The sequence below is a fragment of the Sinohyriopsis cumingii genome, chromosome 15 (genome assembly GCF_028554795.1).
Source record: "Sinohyriopsis cumingii isolate HCF-2022 chromosome 15, ASM2855479v2, whole genome shotgun sequence".
In the NCBI taxonomy this organism is placed as follows: domain Eukaryota; kingdom Metazoa; phylum Mollusca; class Bivalvia; order Unionida; family Unionidae; genus Sinohyriopsis; species Sinohyriopsis cumingii.
Window position 1 is genome coordinate 28,131,322 of NC_142975.1, and position 16,856 is coordinate 28,148,177.

The following is a 16,856-nucleotide window of genomic DNA, read 5'->3' on the forward strand; positions in this document are numbered from 1 at the left end:
AAGCTCTTCAAGCAAGTTATCGCGTGGCTTAAAAATGTGTGTGCTGTGAGACGAAGTTATAGGAAATGAGTGGGGAAGGTGTGGGTATGTCTATGTTTATGGAAAACTGCAACAAGCAATGAAAATGCAGTTTGCAAATTATAGTTTTAGACATTGCTTTCATCGGACTGAAAAAGAGAAATGAAAACAAACAGTTTATATTTAATTAGCTTTCTGTTCTTCGTTCAAGCTACCAATTATAATCAAAATCATCATCAGCGAGAGGCCTGCGTCGAAACGTTTAATTGAGAATGACGAAAAACTTCGTCACTCATTAGTGACGTAATCTATGACGCAGCGTTTCCAAGAGGATGTTTCTTACCCTTACGTTGTGCACAAAGCTTGCTGTACGTATTCACGTTGACAGAAAGAAATCTTTGATTTTCCAAGTCTATTCTTTTGAAATTTGATGAAATGGTGGATTTTCAAGTAATGAGTGATCTCCCGGAGTCATATTCAGCATTAACGTGAGTAATTTATAAATAATACTATATAATTTTGAAAGCAAATGAATGGTTGGATGACTCTTTCCTCACAAATTGACCCCTACCCCCGCCATTTACATGGTATTTGAGCCAACCAAACGCTACTATCAATAGTTAACCTTTTGTTTATGGTAAGTAGGTCGGAAAAGAGATTCGGCATGTGCATTTGCATTAACATTATTTAAATTGACTATGAATCGCAAGATCAAAGAGAAATTGTTGCCATTCTTTCCATTACATAGTCATCAAAATAGAGCTCTGTAAAGGAACGCATTGGTTTCATTATATTACACGAATGGTGCTTGATTATTTCAGTATGACCCGACAACCATAAGTAGCTTCAAATGAAATCAAAGAAATACTGGCAAAATAAGTGCTCTTTTCCTTTTCCTACTGTAGGACCATATTTCTTTTTCCATCGCTCAAGTTTAAAGGTTCCGTTTAATTCCTTATTTATCTAGATCTAAATAAATATATATATAATGACAGATTAATGTGAAAGTTTAGATAATGGAAACCGGAAAACTAACACTATTAAAAAGCACATGACGGATTTCAATCGGTAGACAAACATCATTGCACTCGGTCAATCAAACTAACCGGAACTGTAGAGTCGAAGCACAGCTCTTTTCGTTTTGAAGGCCCCATCAGCAAATTAAAAAACACACCACTCACTTGACTGGAAGAAAATGTTCCGATAGTTTTCACGTGAAGATAATGTAATTAAGCAGACTTATGAATAATTTTAATCCGATTGATTATATTTATATGTAACTCATTATATTTCCTATTTCTGTTTAAGTGACTTTGACTTCTGGGTGGATGTTCTAGAGGAGAGAGCTCTCAGCCAAGATTGGTGTGAGATGAAGGCTCTGGCCTGGAACGAGAAACTTCAAACACGTCTGGACATGGCCAGAGGTACCCATCGCCCCGCATCTCTCTCTCTCTCTCTCTCTCTCTCTCTCTCTCTCTCTCTCTCTCTCTCGTAACATATTACAAGTAATTGACATATATCTGACATATCTCCTCCTACATCACCTTTGGTAATTGACAGTTAAATTGTACTTATTTAATTTATTATTTTCAATCTTCAAAGGTTACAATTTGTAACGCTTGCTTTTCGTTACTTCAGATTATCCTGTCATCTCGAGAGCTTTCTCTTCCTTCTTTTATGGTGTTGCTATGCAACATTTGGATGTCGAAAAGGACGTCTCTATATGCCTGGACGCATCCAGAGTCTTAAGGAAGTTAGTATAGGCAGTATAATTTGTTCTAGTGCACCATATGTCTTGAAATCTACTCTTTATAATTTTATTTTTGAAGTCAAGGGTTTCGTCTTCCGTTTCATGCACATATTGATCGATGGTCTGTTTGATTAATAGAAAACTAGATATTTGATGACTGGTGTTTGAAATGGGATGGAATTCGTGTGTCCAAATTATGTTAAAGCTTATCTGCTGCTTGGATAAATTCGTTTCCTTTTTAATAGAATTTAAATTTACAACGTTTCTCTTTTACTGTAAAGATTCAAGCTGAGTTTTATATCAATTAAATTTGGAACTTAATTGACAATAAAAGCGATGTAATCGTAAGTGATCTACACGAGACCGAAGATTTCCTCTGTAAGCAAAACCTAAAATGTTTCCCAAAGTTTAGTGACATTTGGAATTTCCTTTTAGTTTCTTTTCATACAGCTTAAATGTATATTTGTCTTGTGGCTTACAAGTTATTTAAATGTTCTCAAAAGATCCTTATTTTGGTAAATACTTTACAATGTTCCATTTCAGATTCTCTTTATGTTCCGAGGAGAAGATGATTTTGAACATTCTGGGAAAAGCCCTTAAGAAGACCAGAAAAATATACATACAGGCATACGGACAGACCGAGGAGAGGCGGTGGGTGAGAATACGAGAATATTATGTATCTATATTCATCTGGATAAACAGACAGCGCCATTTCTTAGAGCATTGAACAGAAGTCTTTAACAATATTGTTTCTTTGTTCATTCCAACAAAACGGTTTTACTGCACAGGAATTCTTCAGGCGGTCAAGGCAAAATTTTGTAATTTTAGTATCATGTAACCATGTACATCTATGCATGCAATGCAATATTTCTTTTGTAGAAGTATTTTTCATCACGTATATTCATTAGTACCTAATTTGAATGATCGTAATTTTCTTTTATGACAAACACCATCAATAATGTCGAGAATAATAATAATAATAATAATAATAATAATAATAATAATAATAATGACAATGACTACAACAACGATGATGAGATGTAATATCATAATTCTACAAGTCGGCAGAAAAATGTTTTCTTATATTTGTAATCTATTGGTCATCAGTTGCATTAACTGATTAGATTAACGGACATTATGGAGATTCGTTATGCTTTTAAAACAATTTAATTTCTTTATTTATTTATTTTTTACAGATGTATAAGAACGCGTTAACCCGATAAGAGTCCCAAACGGGATCCAGGAGGTCTTAAAACAGGCCCTTACGGTCAAGGCCAAGGAAGCCGCCAACCGCTTTGTGAAAGCCCTAGAATTAGAGCAGAATGCGAAGGTGAAGATGACCACGGTAATGCTGTTTCTTTTTCATGTTCACTTATTGTTACATGCGTTGAAGAGTAACTTCAGATAACTCATATAGCACACTCTCAGTGGCCCAGATGTGGGCATGAAGCGACTTAAGGTGGAGGAAACCTGAGAACCCAAGATAAACCAGCAGTCTTGGACTGACCATCACTTACACTTGTACGTGTAAAAACTGGAGATTTTTCACAAGACATACAAAGTGATCACGGCTTTTGCTGCCGTCTTTCCTCAGTTACAATGCATGAAAAATTTATATTGTTCTTCAGCTTACTTGTATACGTGTTCATTTGTTACACTGAAACCTCCAAGTTACTATAATCATGTTTCCCCACTATAATTCTTATAATCCTGTCTTATATATACAATCCTTATCATCTGTTTCTTCTCTAAACCATGTAAACAATGCACAGTATAGAACTTGAAGGTACTGCCGATATGCCTATGTATTTATTGTTTATTCTTTCAATAACATTCTATTGTATAGAAAGAAGGAAAATCGATCAGTGGAGGTATTCTCCAATCCCCTATTCTTAATCTATCTCCCTATCCACCTTTCTGTTAGGTTATGGAGAAATACGAATATGTGTCCAAGCGAGTAGCCGTGAGAAAAATACAGTATTTTCTCGACACATGGAGAACACAGCTCTCTCGGTACATCGAACCTTCCTTCACTTCCACCGAAAAAAGTGTTGGGTATGAATGCATTCTGTATGCAATTGCAATAACCTATAGTTTCTTTTAAAGATATTTAGGTAGAATCTTTATCGTGAATCGTGCTATACTATAAAGTTTTTCTACATTTACTAAACTGTGAATGGAGTAAAACAGTTGTGATTTATGTAATGATTTTTTTTTCTATTTGCTTAATTTCTTTCTTTTGAATTTTCTCTGTAATTTACATGATGTCTAATTGGAGAGTGACATTCCTCTATCTGCAGTTAGCCAAGGAGCCTTATCTTACCATAAGAGAGATAATTTCGCTCATCTTTATCTTCTTCCATTTTGAAAGTAATGACACTTTGTTTATATATATTCGTTATTAACTATGAAATTTGTCTTCCTCCTTCATGGCCACATGGCCAGTCTGTATCCTCTTTAGCACTATACCCATTGACAGAAAAGAAAATGCTTTGTAACTGTATATATGGATTAAGCTGTATCACACCCATGAAACCTTGGTCACTGTAATTGACCTTCTAAAGTCAATTGAACAACATTAATTTTTAACGAACCACTGAAGCGAGAATCTTTTCTTAACCATATTTTTGCTTTCTTTCCTAAAAGGCTTGAAAAAGTATAATCAGTGTCATCCTAATTATTATTATTATTATTACAGAAATCGATATCGAGGTACCTTAAAGCGTGTCCTTGGTATCAATGCACATGATGCAGTTGAAACATTTTTTGAGTGCAACAGACGAATATTCACAACAATACAAACAAATGTAAGCAATAAATGATATTTTATCAAAAATGATTCAATTTATACTGTACAGTGTTTTATCATACTTGTTTTCGTCATTCTTTCAAGGAAATTTACATAATTTAATTTCTTCAACGCTTTTAGAGAGTTTGGATGAAGATTTCGTGAAAATTTCGTCTCTTGTATAGACTTTTGAATGATTGACCCTAAAACGAATAGACTATAATGCAATGTTCTTTCTGATTCTTACTCATGATGGGGCATTATAATGTATAATCTTTTACCCACTTTTATTTCCCTCTTCTTCCTAGTTTGCTTTGATATAGGAACTAAATTTTAATATTGCAGCATTCGTATCTTTATATTCAACTCCTTTATATGTTTCACAACTTGAAGCCAACCTTTAAATTCTAAGTAGTTTAATGAGAACCACTCATTTGCTGCGGATACAGTCCCATAGGTTACAAACTAATTAGGTAAAACGGTTATGTATTTATTTCTTTTTCAAAATAGAGGAACACTGACATTGGTGTAGACGTAAAACAAGTTCTTGGATTTGAACCGAAAGTAAGATCCATGACAGAGAAGACGAATGACATTGAGTCATATATGGGTAAGTAGATATTTCAGCATGTACACTGTAATATGAAGTTCCTAATAATACGTTCATAATGCAACAAATATTTGACAAGAAATGTCCACAACGAAAAATGTTAATAATTGTGACATCTAGTATTACCAGCGTGTACTTCTACAGGTGCAGAACTCAACCAATGTCAACGCGTAACGTAAACGTCTACGAACTTAACATGCATCAACAGTTAATGCATATTGGTTTTTCGTCGCTTTCGTCTATTTTGAAGGACACCATTATCGCTATCAATAATTGTCGTTATCTTGTTCTACAGAGTATTCTGGTCTTGCTGACTCCGTGTTTCTGCCTCCAGGCTTTAAATGGCATGAAGTCGACCAAGATACAAAGCAGTCCCAAGTGACATCATCAGGTTAGATATTAAAATCGATAAATAAATTAAAATAGATAAATAAATAAATAAATAAATAAATAAATAAATAAATATGTTTGAAGATATTAATATGAAGCAGGAGAGGCGCAAAGCGAGAGTGTCATTGTGTGCTATACCGGTTGTCTGACTTTCCAACATACGGTACAATTGTTCTAACATTTCGACCAATCGGCAAATGATTGAAACATCGCAGTTAATCAGCTGAAGTTATTTTTAATACAGAAACATGTGCATATCTCATTAAATCTTTCAGACTTGTCTACACCTCTCAAACAACAAGTGACAGTTGTACATGACCATAAGGCCAATGGAAAACACGAGCTCAAATGCAAGAAAGGTAAGTTTTCATAATATTTGATTTGCAGAGAAGCAAATCCCATTTTAATACATTCTGAAAGCATATTGTTCTAATATGGTCAGTTTTTATTGCATTTGAAATGACTATCGTGTTTGGCAATTGAGAAATACAGTAAACATTGTTCTGATGCAGCCTTTGTGACAATCTTTGTAATATATTGCCCGTCCTCAGGATGTTACTGTTATTGGTGGTGGTGATTTATTTCTTTGTTTATCAAAGGGATAACATTACTTAGTACAGTCTGAAAAGTATTAGATTTTCTCTCTGTATCTTCACTAATTTTATCGTCAATCGGTAGCGTCATTTTGACCAAAGAGATACAATTCTGCAAATCTAGGTAGATATATGTGACTTAGTTGTATCTGTAAATGACCCAGCGGGATAAAGGCAGGTAAAATGAAAAGTTTTTTTCTTCTTTCTTCTTTTCAACAAGTACTATTAATAAATTCAAACCAGGATTTAAATCCTCCTCGTAACACGAAATAGACATAAAGCTCCTTTCTACTGACTGTAAATATAGAAGGAAAAATACAGGTAAAAGCGTGTTGCTGCTGCATACTTTTAACAATAACTTAACTCACTGAAACAAAATGTTCTAATGTATCAACATTTTATCCACAGGGATGGTGGTCAATCAACTGACGGATGCCAATGAACTTGGACTGGCACTCGGCTTTTATAAGAGAACCTTTCCTTTTAGTAAGAACGAAATCGGATTTTTCCCCGTAAAGTGTGTGAGCTCTGAAGCCCGACTTGTTTTAAAGAAAAGCTGCAGACGGTAGTAGCCGAATAACAATTATCGGGTATTTCTAACAAAAATATAAATATTGTTTATACATAGAAATTCATTAATTTTTGTTCTAGTGAAATCATAATGAATAATGCGAATGACGTCTACAACATTGATTTGGCCAGCAAAGGCCGTGCCACTGAATATTGATCATGATAATTTCATTTATCCATGTATATAAGAGAGAGAGAGAGAGAGAGAGAGAGAGAGAGAGAGAGAGAGAGTAATTCTGTCTCAATAAATTTATTATGTTTTTCCGATGTGAATTATCCTGATTCAGAGAATAAAGAAAATGGTCTAACATATTTTGTGTGTTATCATTAAATCATCAAGCTAACCTAAGGGATTCACCACACAGACAGACACAGACACATATCCATTCATCCTTATCATAGAGTGAGTAATGCATTACCTAAAGATCGTCGATTAAGACGATGCGAGAGGACTTGAAAAAAAAGGAATAAATATTGCACATACGCAATATTCTGCTGAGTTTACTAAAAAATTTAAATACATGAACCGGCGTGCGTGCGTGCGTGCGTGCACACACACATACACACACACACACACACACACACTCATATATATATATAAAGCATTAACGGTGTATTAATGATCGAACACACACGATGTATACAGCTTTAATTAAACGGAAACGAGTTTCGCTTTTCATGAATTTTCGCCCGATCTTGCTAGGAAGCTCTTGGGAGAGAGAGAGAGAGAGAGAGAGAGAGAGAGAGAGAGAGAGAGAGAGAGAGACAGTGGTGGGTGGGACTTGGACATTATCAAATTTAATTAATAATAATCGATTTTCAGAACATTAAAATAGGTTTAAGAAACAAGAACAAAAAAAAAAAGATTAAATACATCACAGTATGTTTACCAGATAACGGAGAAAGACGACATTGCTTGCAACTTTGTATCATTTAATACATAAACATTGTAAATAAATCCCAAGGAAAGTGCACCGATACCCTTGCAACGAAGCATATTGTTGGAGGTTACTTGATACAAGTTCTTTTTCAAGGTTTTCATCCAGTACAAATTCTTTGTCTCTCTCACACCAGACTTATATGTGTTTTGTCCTTAAAACGTCAGAGCGGTTTTGGGAACAGCAAAAAGAAATGATTGCGATAAAACTGAATACCACATTAAATTTACACACACACACACACACACACACACACACTCACACACACACACACAGAAACTGACAGGCGCGCGCGCACTCGTACACGCACACACACATAAACACACACACACATATATATCTATATCTATCTATATATATACATATATATATATATATATATATATATATATATATATATATATATATATATATATATATATATATATATATATATATATATAAAGGATGCACGGTGTATCAATCATCGAAGACATATGATGTATACATCTTTTATTAAATGGAAACGAGAGTCGGTTTTTATGGATTTCGGCTGTATCTCCCTTGTTACGATGCTCGAGAGAGGGAGAGAGAGAGAGACAGAGAGAGAGAGTGACAGAGATAGAGAGGTGGGGAGAGTGTGGTGGATTGACTTTGGACATTTCATATTTAATTAATAATAATCTATTTTCAGAATATTAAAATAGATTTAGGAGAGAAACAAAAAAAAAATAAAAAATAAAAAAAAATAAAATACATAACATGATATTTACCACGTAACCGAGACAGGCGACACGTTTTGCAACTCTGTATCATTCATTACATAAACATTGTAAATAGATCCCAAGGCATACACTTACAACGAACCATATTGTTGGATGTAACTTAACGTAAGTTCTATTTCAGTGTTTTCATCCAGTACAAATTCTTTTTCTCTCTCACTCCAGATTTCTGCGTATTTTGTCCTTATAACATGAGATGGGTTTTGGGAACGGAAAAAAAGAAATGATTGCGATAAAATTGAGTACCATATTAAATTCATGTAGAAAATGGGGATTATTAATACATGTATCCATTAATATACAATAAAAATAGCCACAGAAGGCATATAACTAGAATTTGTTGCGAACACAATCGGCAGGGATGTGAGGTATGTATGTATAGTAGCTACGCTGTATGAATGATTTACCACTCATTGTATACATTTTTCATTAAAAAGGAGACGAGGCCTTTTAATGAAATCTTTTTACATCTCGTCGTATATCATTAACATATAATGTAACGTTGCTATTTTATGGGCATATCCCGTGGCCTAAGTGATTAGAGCGTCTACGTCGGATGCGGGAGGTTGCGGGTTCGAATCCCCGCCGAGTCATGCCAAAGACTTAAAAAATGGCATCGCCTGTCGCTCAGCATTATGATGTTAGTGTTTGGACTGGTTGGCCTGGTTTCAGGATCATGTGACTTAGTGGGACATGATGCTACATGTCTTCGGTATGATGCCCCAGTGCTAGACATCACTATAAACTGCCACATTGCAGGCATTGTAGCGATATGACTTGAAATATTTAAAGCTACCTTATAAAGCGAATCACATAGACACACACACACACACATATACACACACACACACACACGCGCGCAAGTGGCAAGACGTACATCGCTGTTTTATATTTCTTTATTAAACTTGTGTGTTGCATGCTCATTCAAGCTTGTACAAAAATACCGATGAGTCAAGAGATACAACCGCTTTGATCGAAATAATACAAATTCATTATTATAGAAACATCATAAATGTGCGTGTAGTCTCGAAATGCAACGTAACAAGTGCCTGAAATGTTATGATGTGCCAAGTCTTTCGATGAATCACAGAAATATAACCCGATATATCCTTGTTTGAATTAACTAATTCCCAGGTTAATATCACTGACCAAGAATATTATTGAGCACTTTGTAATACCAGAGATAAATAATTGGAATAAATAATTATAGCCGAAATCAAGTACTGAACACAGTAAAGAAGACTGATTCTTCATTTAAGATATTACAGCGTGTGCGTGTGTGTGTGTGTGTGTGTGTGTGTGTGTGTGTAAAAGGCGCGAAACGGAGTCATCATTGTGAATACACACCAACAGACCGGGGACACACCTCGAAACAGGGACGTCCCCATTTTGTTATTTCGGCTTCAATGGAATGCCAAGGCCTTATATAATGATACAAACCTTAAAATAAGCGTATCTGAGCATGTCTCCATTTTATGGGTATTATTTCACATCATGCTATGCACAATAATACACACGTCCCACTCGATTCAAAGCCTAGTGTGTATCAGTCGGAAAACTGCGTCCCCGTTTACACGGTAAAAATTCACACTGTTGTGCTGGCGGCTTGCACATATCACTTCCGAATTACTGACCGAAGATAGCATGAAGAAGAGCTAACAGGATCTAAATCATTTATACAAACATAGACAAAATATATATGATATATTTTCTAGTTAAACACAGAGGGTAATATTGATAAATATGTTTATTAATGGGTAGTTCAACGTTCATAACACATTTCGCCAAAGTAGATCGGGAACCAAGAAAACTGAATAAAAGGTTTCATGCAGATATTATGCACGGTTTTTACGATGGACAAGAGATTCTAGCAATTCATCTGAGCTTGTATATTTTATCTCCTATTTAACTCTGAGCCATGCACATTTGGATAAGAAATATGTTGGAAAATATCATCATTGATTCAAAAGTTTATTCAAATGTAGTTAGAAGCATAATAACGAACAGTCTACATGGTGACCAAAACATAATACCATTTATTTCATACAATTAATTGCATTAGAGTTAAATCCAACAAGTTAAGATTGAGCCAATAGGAAATAAAACTAATTTTGTAAGTTCCTGTTCATGGCAGCAGTCACGACGCTGAAAATACAAGCTTTGATACTCAAATTTAGTGTTTCTCGATGTATAATAAATGTCCATGCTGGCTGAAGTGTACATAATGTGAAAGAAAACAATCAGATACATTTTGTTTGACTCAGAGGTAAATTATCAAATATGTCGTTTAGTCAGTACCTTTTTATATTCTCTCTCTCTCTCTCTCTGTCTCTCTGTCTCTTTCTCTCTCTCTCTCTCTGCACATGGCGTCACACAATCGATCCACACAATTAGATTTTAATAGGGACTATTTGACACCAGGGACACTGACCTGAGCTCACTAAAATTAAACCACGCCATCATACAAAATAAACTTTTGGTGTGTTTCATATTGAAGAGATCTTATCATGCATTGGCTTATTAATGAAAGGGATTGCACTAATATTTAACCGACACTAGCATATAATAATATGTTAGCTACGTATTATTTGCCTTCAAAATAAACATTATTGGTCAGGTACTGTATGAACTTGATTTTGGACAGGGTCAAATATAAAATACAATTAAAACTTACAATCATGGTTTAAAAACTAACAATTACAAATTAAATTGATCGCAATAGTAGCAAATATGGCTAGAAATAAAGTGCAAATATATTACCTACGTCTGAATTTTACCTACCATAAGCATCCAGCTTATGTATTGCTCATAGATCCAAAGAAAATTAAATAAACTTAAACAAACAAAAGATAAAAAGTAGTTAAAAATATGCTCTCATCACCCACCCACTACCATCCCCGCGATAAAAGAAGAAGAAAATGAAAATAGGTGCGGAGCTAATATTTGAAGGTATGCTGGAGCTGTTGAGAAGCTCTTCAAGCAAGTTATCGCGTGGCTTAAAAATGTGTGTGCTGTGAGACGAAGTTATAGGAAATGAGTGGGGAAGGTGTGGGTATGTCTATGTTTATGGAAAACTGCAACAAGCAATGAAAATGCAGCTTGCAAATTATAGTTTTAGACATTGCTTTCATCGGACTGAAAAAGAGAAATGAAAACAAACAGTTTATATTTAATTAGCTTTCTGTTCTTCGTTCAAGCTACCAATTATAATCAAAATCATCATCAGCGAGAGGCCTGCGTCGAAACGTTTAATTGAGAATGACGAAAAACTTCGTCACTCATTAGTGACGTAATCTATGACGCAGCGTTTCCAAGAGGATGTTTCTTACCCTTACGTTGTGCACAAAGCTTGCTGTACGTATTCACGTTGACAGAAAGAAATCTTTGATTTTCCAAGTCTATTCTTTTGAAATTTGATGAAATGGTGGATTTTCAAGTAATGAGTGATCTCCCGGAGTCATATTCAGCATTAACGTGAGTAATTTATAAATAATACTATATAATTTTGAAAGCAAATGAATGGTTGGATGACTCTTTCCTCACAAATTGACCCCTACCCCCGCCATTTACATGGTATTTGAGCCAACCAAACGCTACTATCAATAGTTAACCTTTTGTTTATGGTAAGTAGGTCGGAAAAGAGATTCGGCATGTGCATTTGCATTAACATTATTTAAATTGACTATGAATCGCAAGATCAAAGAGAAATTGTTGCCATTCTTTCCATTACATAGTCATCAAAATAGAGCTCTGTAAAGGAACGCATTGGTTTCATTATATTACACGAATGGTGCTTGATTATTTCAGTATGACCCGACAACCATAAGTAGCTTCAAATGAAATCAAAGAAATACTGGCAAAATAAGTGCTCTTTTCCTTTTCCTACTGTAGGACCATATTTCTTTTTCCATCGCTCAAGTTTAAAGGTTCCGTTTAATTCCTTATTTATCTAGATCTAAATAAATATATATAATGACAGATTAATGTGAAAGTTTAGATAATGGAAACCGGAAAACTAACACTATTAAAAAGCACATGACGGATTTCAATCGGTAGACAAACATCATTGCACTCGGTCAATCAAACTAACCGGAAATGTAGAGTCGAAGCACAGCTCTTTTCGTTTTGAAGGCCCCATCAGCAAATTAAAAAACACACCACTCACTTGACTGGAAGAAAATGTTCCGATAGTTTTCACGTGAAGATAATGTAATTAAGCAGACTTATGAATAATTTTAATCCGATTGATTATATTTATATGTAACTCATTATATTTCCTATTTCTGTTTAAGTGACTTTGACTTCTGGGTGGATGTTCTAGAGGAGAGAGCTCTCAGCCAAGATTGGTGTGAGATGAAGGCTCTGGCCTGGAACGAGAAACTTCAAACACGTCTGGACATGGCCAGAGGTACCCATCGCCCCGCATCTCTCTCTCTCTCTCTCTCTCTCTCTCTCTCTCTCTCTCTCGTAACATATTACAAGTAATTGACATATATCTGACATATCTCCTCCTACATCACCTTTGGTAATTGACAGTTAAATTGTACTTATTTAATTTATTATTTTCAATCTTCAAAGGTTACAATTTGTAACGCTTGCTTTTCGTTACTTCAGATTATCCTGTCATCTCGAGAGCTTTCTCTTCCTTCTTTTATGGTGTTGCTATGCAACATTTGGATGTCGAAAAGGACGTCTCTATATGCCTGGACGCATCCAGAGTCTTAAGGAAGTTAGTATAGGCAGTATAATTTGTTCTAGTGCACCATATGTCTTGAAATCTACTCTTTATAATTTTATTTTTGAAGTCAAGGGTTTCGTCTTCCGTTTCATGCACATATTGATCGATGGTCTGTTTGATTAATAGAAAACTAGATATTTGATGACTGGTGTTTGAAATGGGATGGAATTCGTGTGTCCAAATTATGTTAAAGCTTATCTGCTGCTTGGATAAATTCGTTTCCTTTTTAATAGAATTTAAATTTACAACGTTTCTCTTTTACTGTAAAGATTCAAGCTGAGTTTTATATCAATTAAATTTGGAACTTAATTGACAATAAAAGCGATGTAATCGTAAGTGATCTACACGAGACCGAAGATTTCCTCTGTAAGCAAAACCTAAAATGTTTCCCAAAGTTTAGTAACATTTGGAATTTCCTTTTAGTTTCTTTTCATACAGCTTAAATGTATATTTGTCTTGTGGCTTACAAGTTATTTAAATGTTCTCAAAAGATCCTTATTTTGGTAAATACTTTACAATGTTCCATTTGAGATTCTCTTTATGTTCCGAGGAGAAGATGATTTTGAACATTCTGAGAAAAGCCCTTAAGAAGACCAGAAAAACATACATACAGGCATACGGACAGACCGAGGAGAGGCGGCGGGTGAGAATACGAGAATATTATGTATCTATATTCATCTGGATAAACAGACAGCGCCATTTCTTAGAGCATTGAACAGAAGTCTTTAACAATATTGTTTCTTTGTTCATTCCAACAAAACGGTTTTACTGCACAGGAATTCTTCAGGCGGTCAAGGCAAAATTTTGTAATTTTAGTATCATGTAACCATGTACATCTATGCATGCAATGCAATATTTCTTTTGTAGAAGTATTTTTCATCACGTATATTCATTAGTACCTAATTTGAATGATCGTAATTTTCTTTTATGATAAACACCATCAATAATGTCGAGAATAATAATAATAATAATAATAATAATGACAATGACTACAACAACGATGATGAGATGTAATATCATAATTCTACAAGTCGGCAGAAAAATGTTTTCTTATATTTGTAATCTATTGGTCATCAGTTGCATTAACTGATTAGATTAACGGACATTATGGAGATTCGTTATGCTTTTAAAACAATTTAATTTTTTTATTTATTTATTTTTTACAGATGTATAAGAACGCGTTAACCCGCCTAGAGTCCCAAACGGGATCCAAGGAGGTCTTAAAACAGGCCCTTACGGTCAAGGCCAAGGAAGCCGCCTACCGCTTTGTGAAAGCCCTAGAATTAGAGCAGAATGCGAAGGTGAAGATGACCACGGTAATGCTGTTTCTTTTTCATGTTCACTTATTGTTACATGCGTTGAAGAGTAACTTCAGATAACTCATATAGCACGTTCTCAGTGGCCCAGATGTGGGCATGAAGCGACTTAAGGTGGAGGAAACCTGAGAACCCAAGATAAACCAGCAGTCTTGGACTGACCATCACTTACACTTGTACGTGTAAAAACTGGAGATTTTTCACAAGACATACAAAGTGATCACGGCTTTTGCTGCCGTCTTTCCTCAGTTACAATGCATGAAAAATTTATATTGTTCTTCAGCTTACTTGTATACGTGTTCATTTGTTACACTGAAACCTCCAAGTTACTATAATCATGTTTCCCCACTATAATTCTTATAATCCTGTCTTCTATATACAATCCTTATCATCTGTTTCTTCTCTAAACCATGTAAACAATGCACAGTATAGAACTTGAAGGTACTGCCGATATGCCTATGTATTTATTGTTTATTCTTTCAATAACATTCTATTGTATAGAAAGAAGGAAAATCGATCAGTGGAGGTATTCTCCAATCCCCTATTCTTAATCTATCTCCCTATCCACCTTTCTGTTAGGTTATGGAGAAATACGAATATGTGTCCAAGCGAGTAGCCGTGAGAAAAATACAGTATTTTCTCGACACATGGAGAACACAGCTCTCTCGGTACATCGAACCTTCCTTCACTTCCACCGAAAAAAGTGTTGGGTATGAATGCATTCTGTATGCAATTGCAATAACCTATAGTTTCTTTTAAAGATATTTAGGTAGAATCTTTATCGTGAATCGTGCTATACTATATAGTTTTTCTACATTTACTAAACTGTGAATGGAGTAAAACAGTTGTGATTTATGTAATGATTTTTTTTTTCTATTTGCTTAATTTCTTTCTTTTGAATTTTCTCTGTAATTTACATGATGTCTAATTGGAGAGTGACATTCCTCTATCTGCAGTTAGCCAAGGAGCCTTATCTTACCATAAGAGAGATAATTTCGCTCATCTTTATCTTCTTCCATTTTGAAAGTAATGACACTTTGTTTATATATATTCGTTATTAACTATGAAATTTGTCTTCCTCCTTCATGGCCACATGGCCAGTCTGTATCCTCTTTAGCACTATACCCATTGACAGAAAAGAAAATGCTTTGTAACTGTATATATGGATTAAGCTGTATCACACCCATGAAACCTTGGTCACTGTAATTGACCTCCTAAAGTCAATTGAACAACATTAATTTTTAACGAACCACTGAAGCGAGAATCTTTTCTTAACCATATTTTTGCTTTCTTTCCTAAAAGGCTTGAAAAAGTATAATCAGTGTCATCCTAATTATTATTATTATTATTACAGAAATCGATATCGAGGTACCTTAAAGCGTGTCCTTGGTATCAATGCACATGATGCAGTTGAAACATTTTTTGAGTGCAACAGACGAATATTCACAACAATACAAACAAATGTAAGCAATAAATGATGATATTTTATCAAAAATGATTCAATTTATACTGTACAGTGTTTTATCATACTTGTTTTCGTCATTCTTTCAAGGAAATTTACATCATTTAATTTCTTCAACGCTTTTAGAGAGTTTGGATGAAGATTTCGTGAAAATTTCGTCTCTTGTATAGACTTTTGAATGATTGACCCTAAAACGAATAGACTATAATGCAATGTTCTTTCTGATTCTTACTCATGATGGGGCATTATAATGTATAATCTTTTACCCACTTTTATTTCCCTCTTCTTCCTAGTTTGCTTTGATATAGGAACTAAATTTTAATATTGCAGCATTCGTATCTTTATATTCAACTCCTTTATATGTTTCACAACTTGAAGCCAACTTTTAAATTCTAAGTAGTTTAATGAGAACCACTCATTTGCTGCGGATACAGTCCCATAGGTTACAAACTAATTAGGTAAAACGGTTATGTATTTATTTCTTTTTCAAAATAGAGGAACACTGACATTGGTGTAGACGTAAAACAAGTTCTTGGATTTGAACCGAAAGTAAGATCCATGACAGAGAAGACGAATGACATTGAGTCATATATGGGTAAGTAGATATTTCAGCATGTACACTGTAATATGAAGTTCCTAATAATACGTTCATAATGCAACAAATATTTGACAAGAAATGTCCACAACGAAAAATGTTAATAATTGTGACATCTAGTATTACCAGCGTGTACTTCTACAGGTGCAGAACTCAACCAATGTCAACGCGTAACGTAAACGTCTACGAACTTAACATGCATCAACAGTTAATGCATATTGGTTTTTCGTCGCTTTCGTCTATTTTGAAGGACACCATTATCGCTATCAATAATTGTCGTTATCTTGTTCTACAGAGTATTCTGGTCTTGCTGACTCCGTGTTTCTG